Consider the following 14,929-nt stretch of genomic DNA (forward strand, 5'->3'; position numbering starts at 1 on the left):
CCGGCTAAGAGCTAGTAGCTGTGCTAAGCTAGCAGATTCCTAAAAACACACAAAGTGAATAATGTGTAAATAATTTAGAGGTGATTCAGCAGAGGGAGTGCTTTAGTTAAGGCACGTGAAGATTACACTGTGAAACAAATCATTATCTAGTTAACTAGATCAATCTAACTGCGCAGATTAAACAGCTAACAGATACAGAAAAACACCGCTGTGCTCCGGAACAGGAAGTGATACAATACCGCAGTGAGAGCCAACCACCAGTAGAGGCAAGCAAGAGCTCGCAATCAATGAGCTCTATATATCAAAACTTCAAAATAAATACAGGGTAAACTCTTCATAATGCTGTCCCCAGGAACAAGGATTTAGACCTGCAGATAAGGTGCCAGCTCAGAGATGTAGATGGGTTCTCCCCATGCCAGGCATTGGTGGCTGAGAAGGGGGTGGGGGTGGGGGGTGTCAATCCACATGAATTTTGATAAAACTTATACACAATCACTATGATATAACACTTATCAGAATACAACCTATTCCTTCTTGGAATGAAGGTTTTCACTCTTAGCAGAGAGCGTTCAACCACAGGCTGTAAATTAAACTTTAAAAGTTTACTGGATAAAATGTCAAGCTTTGTCTTTTCTTGCAATTTGTACATGTATTTCTAAACATTTGCACATTTTCTAAAAATAAAGGTGTAGAGTGTACATGATGTGTATCACTTGCTTAGCGTTGATCATAATGTATCAGGCAAATGCATGTTTTCTGTATCACAATGGCACTCTGCAGATCATTTGAAAAAGTGATGTAGTTCTAACTGCTGATGGGGCAGCACCCTTACAATCAGCTAGTAAGCGGGCATAGCTTATATATATAGCAGCATACTTAAATAATATTTTTAGTTCAAAATTGAAGCAGAAAGCCTCAAAATATCAATTAGATATTTAAATATTTGGTCATTATAAAGTCTGAAGAACTTCATTGTTGTTTCTTGCATGCAGCAAAATTCAGTTTTCTCTCTTGGTTTGGGGATTCCACCTATTTTGGGTTTTTAGTTTAAACCTTTGCCTATTCGGACTACATATATACTTATAAGATATCTACAATTATGACAAAATATAAACTTTGGAATATTTTGTAGATTATATCTTAAACAGGTTAACCTGGGCAATGCCGGGTACCCCAGCTAGTAATAATATATAATATAATATAATATATTACCAATATACTCCCAGACCACTCAGGGTTGGGTTGCTCATGGATCACCAGTGGTTTGCAGACCACTGTTTAAGAGAAGCAGGTCAAAAGAAAACTGGCTGTAAAATTGATGATTTGTATTGATGTTATAAATTTTAATATTATTAATGCTCTGTCAAATATATTTACCATTATAATTGTCTTAGTAATTGATTGAACAATGCCAACAAAGAGGAAGAAGAGGAGCACAGATAAGAATGATGAGGCGAGACAATGTTTCATCAGTACATGATTGATGACCGGAATGGACTTTGAGAGTGACTGTCTTAAACTACCAAATGATTTCATTGAATGGACTTTGGAACACCTTTGGACTGTATTTAAGTGGCATGAAAACTGAATGTACCTGTATTTGTCTTCAGACCTATACTCTGTATGACAACTACCTTTAAAGCTTTAAATAACAATCTTAGAAACTGAAACCTGTTTCCTCTGGTGTCTCATTTGTTGTCTATGTTTTTAGTTTTTAGGTAATTTTCCCAATAACTGAAAAAAAAATAAATCCTCATTTAGTGTGTTCAATTATTTATGGCCTTTGAGGAGATGTGTATTCAAATGGCTATACTTCCTAAATGGGTAAAGTGATTGCTTTTGTTAAATCCCTTGAATTAATCCCTTGAGTTTAATTTCAACTCCATTTTGGTGGTGTACAGATGCAGAATGGCAAAAATTGGCTCACTGTCCACGTACTTATTGGTCTGAGTGTATTTAGCACACTACGGAGGAAGTGGAGATTTTGGATTACATCTTTCTCATGTAATCCTCAACCTACAGCAGTAACGCTCTGATTCACAGGGTTTAAAAGCCTCCTTTGCCAAGCAGCCAAAAACAATTAGCGAGGACAATTACCCTGGAAAGGCCTGCCAACTAAACAGGGTAAACAAAAAAGGCCCATTAGCTTGTAGAGAGTACTGGGCTGCTCACATACACGTACAGAAGGAATGGGATGTTTTCATGAAGCCCCACATGTTAATGTAGCACCTCCTTATGCTCACCAACAAAACAACAACAACAAAAAAAAGAGCTGATGCTAATTCACTTGTCTCAAATGACCTGCATGCTAGGCTCAACAAGATGTTACTTTTCCTCTACCCTCTTTGTCTCTGGACATATTCTCCTCATCTTCTTCGTCTTCGCCTAGCAGTATCCCACTCAGAGTATGAGCAAAAATTTCAAAATAACTTTTTTCATGTTGTCATTATGGGGTGTTTGAGGGCAAAAATTAATTTACTCAATTTTGGAATAACGCTGTAACATAAAATGTGGAAAAAGTGAAACGCTGTGAATACTTTCCTGATGCACTGTACATGCTTTTCCATTAAGTGTGCTTTCAGTTTTTTACTTCAATTTGTGCAGTTTGGAGGGTGATGGAAACCTGCTGAGTGCTGAGGATCCAAGTGGCTTGAAAAGGCCAAGATAGATAGTTTGTCTGTGCGCGTACGTTGCCGTACGAGTGAGGTCTGATTGCGGGTTGAGGAAATATAGTCCAGCAGGACTTGAGGTGCGCTTGTGGTGCATTCAGGCACAGTCAGGACATTCAGCCTGAAACCCACGTAGTGGATCATTTCGAACTGCCCCTCGAGTGCGATCAGAATGCTTCAAATGCCATTTTCATGCTGTACGAATATTTAGATTGCGGTCAGACTGCAGTCCGACTGCCGTTCGATATTCTTCCACCTCGACAGTTTTGCACATATGCAAAAATTCGGGGCTGCCAAGGAATCTGCCCGGCTGTTTAAACTGCTCTCACAATGCTGTCCGATGTCCTCAAATGCACCTCAACGCTTCTGCAATGTGGACCCAACTTTCATTTAGCCTCATTTGGCCTATGTTGTGCAAAGCTTTTATGCTCAACATTGCGTATGCCCGTTAACACCACTACAACGCCACACACTGAATCACACTGGGAGCCAGGACTGTTGCACGCATATTATCACAGCCATTTTTTATTCATGTACATGGAGTGTTTGGGTGACCCTGCTTTAGACGGGGACACAATCCCTGCTCCCAGTAAAATATAAATTTAATGGGCCTGCCTGGCTTGGAAGGGCTGCAGCAGCCAGGCAAGATGACTTGTATAAGGAATGAACAACTAGGATGTGTCAGACAAGACAAAAAGCAGCAAGAGGGAAGAAAGTGGTAGCACAGCAAATGTTTCTGACAAAAGGGGATGACGATGTGCTGGCGTGAGCTTTAACAGCTCCTCATGGGGAAGGTACTTTATGCTGAAATGCTCTGAACCGTTAGTGACGGCCCAGTTTAAGTGACTGACACACTGGTGCGGAATCATACAGGAGAAAGTGAGAAACAGGACCTTGTTGAGGAAAGTCTTAAATGTGCAACATATTTGCAAAGACAGAGGATGAAAGCAGCTTCTGAATAATGTGATCGCAGGTGTCAAAATTTCGAATGATGTATGTGCACTATAGGGCTATTTGGAAAGAATCGATATTCCTCTGTCCCTGTTTTTGCTTCTGCGCTGCTGCACGTCTGTGTTGCCTTTTACCCATGAATAGAAAGCAATTTTGCATAATGAAATGACGCAGAAGCCTTTTTCAGAACCCGACATGCGTTTCCGCTGACGTTCGACACTGACACAGCTGCATGTCCAACGAGGCAAAATGGTTGAATTTACTGCTACAGTCAAGCAACAGGCTTGAACATGAACAAAATAATGGAGCAGATGCAGAGGCTTGATGTTTTTTATTAAATGTCAAGAAGCAAAGATGGATAGGAGCATGCAAAACATCTAGGGAATTGCCTTTTGTTTTGGATACATTATCCTCCAAGGGGAGGTAACATTGCAATGCTGTGTTAAATCAAAAACAGTGTCCACACATGACTTCTCATTTTTTTTTTTTTTTTTTTTTTAGATTTTTCTGGTGCACCCCATGGTGAACTAGTGGTAAAGCAAAAGCAAACACCCACATAACCATCTTCAACCAATTTCAGCCAAGACAATGTAGCCATGCTGCAGTGCAGAATTCCAAACTGACCATAACTATATCGACATTTCCTCATATTTCTTTCCATGTAAAGAAAGAATATCTTTCTGTGAAATAAAATGGTAAATGGACTGCATTTATATAGCGCTTTTCCATCTGCATCAGACGCTCAAAGCGCTATACAATTATGCCTCACATTTCCCCCGATGTCAGGGTGTTGCCATACAAGGCGCTTACTACACACTGAGAGCAATAGGGGATTGAAGGCCTTGCCCAAGGGCCCTTAATGATTTTCCAGTCGGACGGGGATTTGAACACATGATCTTCTGGACTCAAGCCCAACACCTTAACCACTAGACCATCACCTCCAAACCACAATAGCGCATCCCCTGTGCTATTGTGGTTTGGTGGCATCATGGTTAGCACTTTGATTTCTAAATAGTTAACGTGATATTTTAGTTAAAATCACCACCACCACACACACACACACCCACACCCACACCCACACACACCATTGTTGTTTACAGAGGAAAAATTATAAAGGGGAGAAAAAAACAAAAAAACTTGTCACTGTCCAGATTGTTTTTTACGTGAATGTATTTAGGATTGTACATGCCGGCATGTCAGATAATAAACATGATAATTGCAAATAATTCATTTAAATGCTAATTGCTTATATTAAGATAATATTTTTGAAGTATTTGTTTTCTATTAGCTTTAAACTGTCTTTGTTGAAACAATTACAAAGTGAATAACAACATCTGTTGCCTGTGTAAATGCATAAAAATAATTTTTGTCAGTGTTTTTTATTGAAATGGGATTATAGACAACAAGAATGGTTGAGCCTTGTGGTCGATTTAGTAGTTAGAGATTTTAATTAAATGTTGTTGAATCACAAAGCTGACATCTTTTGTTTCAAAAATATCTTAATGTAGAAAACAGCACTGTTTGGACCATTTATTTTCGATTTTCCTCCAGAGTAATGCCATAACATAATGAGTAATGCTTTTGATACTGTTGACCATAAAATTTTATTACAGAGATTAGAGCATGCCATAGGTATTAAAGGCACTGCGCTGCGGTGGTTTGAATCATATTTGTCTAATAGATTACAATTTGTTCATGTAAATGGGGAATCTTCTTCACAGACTAAAGTTAATTATGGAGTTCCACAAGGTTCTGTGCTAGGACCAATTTTATTCACTTTATACATGCTTCCCTTAGGCAGTATTATTAGACGGTATTGCTTAAATTTTCATTGTTACGCAGATGATACCCAGCTTTATCTATCCATGAAGCCAGAGGACACACACCAATTAGCTAAACTGCAGGATTGTCTTACAGACATAAAGACATGGATGACCTCTAATTTCCTGCTTTTAAACTCAGATAAAACTGAAGTTATTGTACTTGGCCCCACAAATCTTAGAAACATGGTGTCTAACCAGATCCTTACTCTGGATGGCATTACCCTGACCTCTAGTAATACTGTGAGAAATCTTGGAGTCATTTTTGATCAGGATATGTCATTCAAAGTGCATATTAAACAAATATGTAGGACTGCTTTTTTGCATTTACGCAATATCTCTAAAATCAGAAAGGTCTTGTCTCAGAGTGATGCTGAAAAACTAATTCATGCATTTATTTCCTCTAGGCTGGACTATTGTAATTCATTATTATCAGGTTGTCCTAAAAGTTCCCTAAAAAGCCTTCAGTTAATTCAAAATGCTGCAGCTAGAGTACTGACGGGGACTAGAAGGAGAGAGCATATCTCACCCATATTGGCCTCTCTTCATTGGCTTCCTGTTAATTCTAGAATATAATTTAAAATTCTTCTTCTTACTTATAAGGTTTTGAATAATCAGGTCCCATCTTATCTTAGGGACCTCGTAGTACCATATCACCCCAATAGAGCGCTTCGCTCTCAGACTGTAGGCTTACTTGTAGTTCCTAGGGTTTGTAAGAGTAGAATGGGAGGCAGAGCCTTCAGCTTTCAGGCTCCTCTCCTGTGGAACCAGCTCCCAATTCAGATCAGGGAGACAGACACCCTCTCTACTTTTAAGATTAGGCTTAAAACTTTCCTTTTTGCTAAAACTTATAGTTAGGGCTGGATCAGGTGACCCTGAACCATCCCTTAGTTATGCTGCTATAGACGTAGACTGCTGGGGGGTTCCCATGATGCACTGTTTCTTTCTCTTTTTGCTCTGTATGCACCACTCTGCATTTAATCATTAGTGATCGATCTCTGCTCCCCTCCACAGCATGTCTTTTTCCTGGTTCTCTCCCTCAGCCCCAACCAGTCCCAGCAGAAGACTGCCCCTCCCTGAGCCTGGTTCTGCTGGAGGTTTCTTCCTGTTAAAAGGGAGTTTTTCCTTCCCACTGTAGCCAAGTGCTTGGTCACAGGGGGTCGTTTTGACCGTTGGGGTTTTACATAATTATTGTATGGCCTTGCCTTACAATATAAAGCGCCTTGGGGCAACTGTTTGTTGTGATTTGGCGCTATATAAAAAAATTGATTGATTGATTGATAACAGAATAAAGAAAATGAGTGGTACCAACAGAACTATAAACCACTCAAGAGAAGGTGTGTTTATTTATTTATTAGAACTGAGAGTTGAACACAGAACACATAAATTGGATGAAAACTGAATTTTTGAATGAAGAAATGTCACCAAAGGGCATCATAGACAAACAGGTCATGAACTTATAAATGAATTCAGCTGTGAAATTCAGCTCAGCAGCACCTATGTTGCACACGTTTAACCAAACCACAGATAATACTGACAAACGGTATCTCTCAATACTGTCCACTTTTCACTATTGATTGTGAGTAGAAATTAATGCAGAGTGATTGTGTAACTCTTCTTATTCATTCAGTGTTTTTGTTTCTTTTTTTAATCCAGGTAATGGTACCCATGGGCATGTACACAGTAAGGCCTATGGCAATCTGACATTTGACTCCTTTGACCTTGCCCTTCACTGAAATGACTGACCTCTGGCTGACCTTGACAAGACTAATCTGGAATTTATTAAAATCTCTAATACAGTTGGTCTAAATCACATTGAAAATCATATTCCTTGAAAATGCTTGAAGGGAAATTTCAGCCTTCCTTGACACACCAAATAGAAAGCAATAAGCAAAGAGTAAATAATAATAATAAAAAAAAGAGTAATAATAATGACTTGGATTTATAGAGCACTTTTCAAGACACCCAAAGCGCTTTACAAGTTGCATTATTCATTCACTCGCACAAAGCGCCTTGGGGCAACTGTTTGTTGTGATTTGGCGCTATATAAAAAAATTGATTGATTGATTGATTCACACATAGGTGGTGGTACATGACTAGTGACAGAAGCATGGCTGCCATTCTGCGCCTACAGCCCCCCCAACCACTACCTCATTCATACACAGGCAAGGTGGGTTAAATGTCATGCCCAAAGACACAATGGCAATATGCAGATTTTTGACTGGTTGGGAGCCAGATTCAAACCGTCAACCCTTCGGTCACAAGACGGCTCGCTCTACCAACTGAGCTATTGCTGCCTCAGTAGTAGGCCAAAAAAGAGACAGGCAGACATGACCTTGACCTCAATATTGGCCTTTGGCAAATTTGACCTCACATGGGCAGTTCTAGAACCCACCTCTATATGTGTGCCAAGTTTGGTGCAATTTGGAGTTAAAAAAAATAATAATAATTTGACCCCAAAGATTGACTTTTGGCAAATTTGATCCTGCCTAGGTAATTCCAGAACCCATTTACATATGTGTGCCAAGTTTGGTTGACATTGTGTGAAAAAACCTTTGACACCAATGACCTTGACCTTTGGTTAAATGAACCCTTTAAGGACAATTCTGGGGTTGACTGTCATCAACATATAAAGTTCGGTAGAGAAAAAAGAGAAAATATACCTCTGCTCAGGTCTGGGAGTATGCACTTGTCCTGCACTTTTTAATCACCCTGAGACCTGGATTGCTAACACTAAGGTACACAGTTGATTCATCCCCATCTCTTTCAAGTCCTCATCTATGTGCTGCAGCCAGGTGAATCATGGATGTCCCTCAGCCATATTCAGCCACTGGGAACCACAACCTGCACATTGGATCATACCAAGAGAAGCACAACACATGTCCAGAATGTCGTACTTAGTGTTCACTCACACTACAAGTGATACTCCTCATCTTCCTCTCCCTGATAGTCCATGAGCCAGTCATCAATTTTGACCGAATCGATACCGCTCAAGGTGATGAAACGACACTTAGAATCCAGCCTCAGTGTACCATGGCCTTCTCCAAAAAATGTACGATAGCCATCCCAGGGATATAGTTATAGAAACTGAAACTGACCTTTGTCACAATTTTAGTTGTTTTTACCCCATAACTCCATAGAATTCACTCATACTTAGTCCAAACTATACCTTTTTGGAATTGTTATGATAAGACAAATAATGCACTATATTTCTCAATATGACTGGAGCAATTTTATATTTTGAACTCTGTAATCCTTCATTGACCCCTACCTGGCTATCAGGGCTGGACTGGGACCAAAATAACAACAACAACAAAAAAATGGCTATGGCATTTTTTTTACCATGGCAGCCCACCATGATTATTTATATGATATGTGAAGGCGCGCGACATACCAAAGGACATATGTGCACATTGTGTTGTTTTAAAAATTGCAATAAAGCATAGCAGCCTATGTGGAAGAAAATAACCATGTAAAAAATTGATACACTCTTTCTCTACTCACAGAAACTTTCATCCTAGGAGAGATGGCCACAGTGTCACAATTCCTTAATGAAATATACTGTTTATACAAATACACAATTATGCATACAGTAAGACCATATATCCATGTAAAATAAAGAGCTCCATGAAAGTGGCAGCTTAAAGTATGAAAAACAGAGCCAGTGAGATAGAGAAAGATAGCTAGAGAGATGCAGAGACAGGCAGACAAAGGAAAGAAAGAGAGCAGGGATCAGTTAAGATGTGGTTTAAATAATGTTTCGGTGAACAGAGAGATAATAGCTGATTTTGTACTTACATATGCTTAGACAAACATGCATGGACCTTGGTGCGCTGAGAGAGAGAGAGCGCAGAGTTGAGGTCAGACATGCTAGATTCATCTGATACTGTCTCTTCTAGAATTAAAATATGAGCCATTTAGTAAACTCACAATGAAAGAAAAAGAACACACATAAACTCCACATCAGGAAAAGACAAACTTTCACTGCAAATACAACCCCAATTCCAATGTTGGGGCGTTGCGTAAAATGTAAATAAAAAAGAATACAATAATTTGCAGATCCTCTTCAACCTATATTCAATTGAATACACCAAAAAGACAAAATATTTAATGTTCAATCTGATAAACGTTATTGTTTTTGTGCAAATATTTGCTCATTTTGAAATGGATGCCTGCAACATGTTTCAAAAAAGCTGGGACAGTGGTATGTTTACTACTGTGTTACATCAGCTTTCCTTCTAACAACACTGAATAAGCATTAGGGAACTGAGGACACTAATTGTTGAAGCTTTGTAGGTGGAATTCTTTCCCATTCTTGAAGGATGTACAGCTTCAGTTGTTCAACACTTTGGGGTCTCCATTGTCGTATTTTGTGCTTCATAATGCGGCACACATTTTCAATGAGCGACAGGTCTGGACTGCAGGCAGGCCAGTCTAGTATCTGCACTCTTTTACAATGAAGCCACGCTGTTGTAACACATGCAGAATGTGGCTTGGCATTGTCTTACTGAAATAAGCAGGGACGTCCCTGAAAAAGACATTGCTTGGATGACAGCATGTGTTGCTCCAAAACCTGGATGTGCCTTTCAGCATAGATGGTGCCATCACAGATGTGTAAGCTGCCCATGCCATGGGCACTAACACACCCCCATACCATCACAGATGCTGGCTTTTGAACTTTTCGCTGGTAACAATCTGGATGGTCTTTTTCCTCTTTTGTCCGGAGGACACGACATCCATGATTTTCAAAAACAATTTGAAATGTGGAATCATCAGACCACAGCACACTTTTCCACTTTGCGTCTGTCCATTTCAAATGAGCTCGGGCCCAGAGAAGGCAGCGGTGTTTCTGGATGTTGTTGATGTATGGCTTTCACTTTGCATGGTAGAGTTTTAACTTGCACTTGTAGATGTAGCGACGAACTGTGTTAACTGACATGTTCCTGAGCCCACGCAGTAAGATCGTTTACACAATGATGTCGGTTTTTAATGCAGTGCCGCCTGAGGGATAGAAGGTCACGGGTTGGTTTTCGGCCTTGCCGCTTACGTGTAGAAAGTTCTGAATCTTCTGATTATATTATGGACTGTAGATGATGGAATCCCTAAATTCCTTGCAATTGAATGTTAAGAAACATTGCTCTTAAACTGTTGGACTATTTTTTCATGTTCACAAAGTGGTGATCCTCGCCCCATCTTTGCTTCTGAATGGCTGAGCCTTTAGGGGATGCTCCTTTTATACCCAATCATGACACTCACCTGTTTCTAATTAGGTGTTCTTTGAGCAGTCATCAACTTTCCCACTCTTTTGTTGCCCCGTCCCAACTTTTTTGAAATATGTTGCAGGCATCCATTTCAAAATGAGCAAATATTTGCACAAAAACAATAAAGTTTATCACTTTGAAAATGAAATATCTTGTCTTTGTGGTGTATTCAATTGAATATAGGTTGAAGAAGATTTGCAAATCATTGCTTTCATCTACATTTTACACAACATCCCAACTTCATTGGAATTGGGGTTGTATGTCCTAAGGGGAGAGAAAGAGAGGACAGGTGGGTCAAGAGAACAGTGAGAATGAGACTATTTCTAAAAATTCACATTGACAGTATTTTTAAAGTTTTTTTAAAATAATGAAGTAATAGATGGTTGCATTCATTACAGTCACTCTGTAAAAGTAGTCTGCTTTATGACCATCCAGGTGAATGTCAGCAAGAACACTTAATGGTATACAGTATTAGACTTTAGATTAGATTAGATAGAACTTTATTAATCCCTTGGGAAGACTCCCTCAGGGAAATTGAGGTTCTAGCAGCATTGTGTAGCCGCACACAGGGTAAGAAGCATGCAGAGCATCAAAAGTGAAAGTAAATAAATAAATAAATAAATAATGCAAATATATATAAATACCAGACATACTGATCGCGACAGGTTTACTGGTTACTACTGCTCCTCTCCTTCCCATCCTGTCTTCCTGTTACTCCTCCTCCCCCCAAATGAGATGTACAGTCTGATGACCAAAGGAGTTTTTCAGTCTGTTGGTGCTGCACTTGGTTATAGTAAACTTACAAATGTGAAGAATGCTTGTGAAGTCCATACCAATGAAAGGCAAATCCCTGAACATCTCTGGAGGACGGGGCAGTCTGAAACTCTAAGCTTGGCAGAGAAAAAAGTGAGTGGCACACAACAACTGCAGTATAACAGGACTAATGGCGAAAATAAAGAAATAGAGCTAGACAACAGTCTGATATACTGTTCATACTGGTTGAGAAAATGCTGAATGGTCCTCGGATAATCCTCAAGAATGAATGTACCAATACAATGAAACTGAATGATTACGAACTTGAACAACTGAAAGCACCAAGGGCACCCTGAGAGAGGAGGAGAGAGCAGAGAGCAAAGTAATAATCACATTACTTTCTGTCAAAAAATGTACTTCCAGTACAGCCAGCAGCAGCTTTACATCTGACAAGTTTCTCCTTGTGTCACCACCAAGAGGAAATTCGCTGTTTTCAGTCTTCTTGGACAGAAATTCAAAGAATTCCTCCTTGTTTTCTGCATCACACAGGTAAGTCCTGCCACTGTCCTGGGACAACTTCTCCAGCTGCTTCAGAAGTTTGCAGTGAACTTGTCAAGTGTAGCTGCAAAGCTGTTGCTGGCTGTACTGGAAGATGTTCTTGCAATAAAGCCCAGTGGAGGTAGACCTTTGCAAGTGTAACTGCATAAAGGATTAGATGGCAATTTCATATAAACATATGACTTGAAAACTCAAACATTTTGTGGCAAAACTGCTGCCCAGTGACTGAACATCAAGCCTTTAATCCTTATGAGATTGACATAGTAGATCTACTATGTCAACCTTATAATATTATGCTGTCCTATATTTATGGTGTTTTGAATTTACAGTACTTACAGTTTTCATGTGTTGACACCACTCATATTGTTTTTGGCATGTTGGTATGATAGCAGGACGATAACTGCATAACGATTATGGTGAAAGATAACGTGCATTTTGTTTAATTACAGATTTGCTTTGGTTTGCATAAAAAAAAAACAGATTTAGCATTACCTGCTGGCAGAGACTTTTTAAGAAACCAAATGTGTTTGAGCAAGTCAACCATAATCTGTTTCATTGTATCATACACCATGCTCACCTAGAAAATATGTGCTTCATTCTCTCTTCTTTCATACAAATTCATTGTAGACAGTGTGCTTGGATTTCTTTGTCTTTAATTTGTCAAAATTAGACAAATTGATCAATAAAAATTAACCATTAGCAAGCCAAACAAACGTTTTGTTGACTTTTTACATGTCACATGAGAACAACAGCTGAGACTGATTTTGTGGAACATATCAGAAATTGTTGCAAAAAAAAATTTGGAGCTTTTGTCCACTCTGTCCTCATCATTTTGTGTACAGCCCTCACTGCTGACTGGGTGCTACCGTATGTGTGTGTAGGCTAACCCCCGCCAACACACATACACAAACACAAACAACAGCCTGCACCGTGCTGCCATACATACCTACATGGAACATTTCTCTGCATAAATATTTCAGCTACTGCCCTTACCAAAAAATAGTACTGATAAGTATATAAAAAGTAAACTGGAAGTATACTTGAAACATACTTGCATGTACTACTTTTTGGTAAGGGTGGTGCCGCAGACCGAACGGTCCGCCCTTAAAAATTGGTCCTCCCTGCTTCCACTGCACATACGTCATTTCAGAGCTCAGCCGCTCTTCTGAGAAACAGTCTCTTCACCCAAAGTGATCAGATGGATTATTGGGATTATTAACCATCAAATGACAAGGTAAAATCTCTTAAATCATTCTAAAGTCAGTTTTAAGCAGGAACGAGGCGACACTTTGAAATGACAGACGCGCAGTGAACGCATCAGCTAGCAGCTCGTGTAGCTGCGGCGCTCTGATCGCTTCCTCTGTCTTTTATGATTAAATGATGCTGAATTTATGTGGAAATGATTGTTGTACAAAAGCTTCAGATATCTGTCGCTGAGATAGATGATGACTGGAGTGCAGTTTGAAGCAGAAACGAGGTGATAATCAGTGAACCGCCGCTAATGACGGCAGTGAAGGCAAGGCAGAATGATTTTTAGGGGGGACCATTCGGTCGGTGACACCACGCAGGGTGGATTAGTGGTTAGCACTGTTGCCTCACAGCAAGAAAGTCATGGGTTTGATTCCCACCTGTGGCCTTTATGTGTGGAGTTTTCATGTTTGTGTGGGTTTCTTCCGAGTGCTCCGGTTTCCTCCCACATTTAAAGACATGCAGGTTATGTGAATTGGAAACTTTATAATTGTCCAGGTGTCCCTTGCAAAAGAGATCTCGATCTCAATGGGAATAATCTGGTTAAATAAAAAAACTTCTTACTGGGCTGACAGTAGCAGCTGCTCTGGCGTCCTTCTGTCTCCTGCTCCTGCTCTTCCGAATCTCCCTGAATAGTTAGTTTTTCCTTCTCCGCCCCCCCCCACCCTGCACTGGGTGGGTGGTGGGGGCGCTGATGAAGTTGTGGTGGCAATAGCAAACATGTCAGTTAGTTTGGCACATTTTGCTATGTCGACTTGTAAGTTTTTCTTTTAACCTTTTTTCTCACAGCTTTTCTGCACCCCCTTGTGCTTTTTGTGGTCGAGCCATCTCCATCTCCGGTCAGTTGAAAACCTTGGTCAAGGGAGAGGGGATGAGGAGGAGAGGAGCGGTGGCTTGTGGATGGCTGAGAGATTTAATTTACTTAGCCTAGGGGTGGGCAATCATGTGCCATGAAGGGCTGAAACACTGCAGGTTTTCTTTGCTACTTATCACCTCAGCAGGTGATTTCATTCATGATCAGGTGTCTCAGCAGGTGATTTCATTGACGATGAGGTGTTTATGTTGAGGGGAGAAGCTCATCAGCAACCTACCTGATGACGTGATTGGTTTAAAGTAATACCTGCAGCGTCTCGACCCTCGTTGCCCACCCCTGGCTTAGACCAATGTCCTTCAAGAAAATCAAGTAATGGGCCATCACAGTCTATAAAAGTGATTTAAAATATACTTTTTCGTAAATTATGATGACAGACGGCCCAAAAAATGAGCATCAACCCACTGGGCATTGCTCGGGACACCACATGGCCTGTCCGTGCCTGCTGGCTATAACTACCTCCCTGGGATTGATGGCTACCATACATTTTCTTGAGTCGGCCATGATACACTGAGACTGTAGTCTAAGTGTTGTCTCATCCCCTTAAGTGGTACTGAAAATCCTGTTTGGCTCATGGACGATGAGTAACCATTAGTTTGACTCAAAGTCACCATTCTTGCCTTATTCATGCATTCACAATATCCCCATTCATTCAGCAGTACCAAAAACACCAAAATACCAGAAATCACTCCTCCTTGAGCAGTAAAATAAGACTTTTTCCAACAAAGTTCTACTTCTTTTGAAGAAATATGGCAAAATCTCAGAACAATGATACACCAAAAAAATAAATTATTTCTG

The sequence above is a fragment of the Thalassophryne amazonica genome, chromosome 14 (genome assembly GCF_902500255.1).
Source record: "Thalassophryne amazonica chromosome 14, fThaAma1.1, whole genome shotgun sequence".
In the NCBI taxonomy this organism is placed as follows: Eukaryota; Metazoa; Chordata; class Actinopteri; order Batrachoidiformes; family Batrachoididae; genus Thalassophryne; species Thalassophryne amazonica.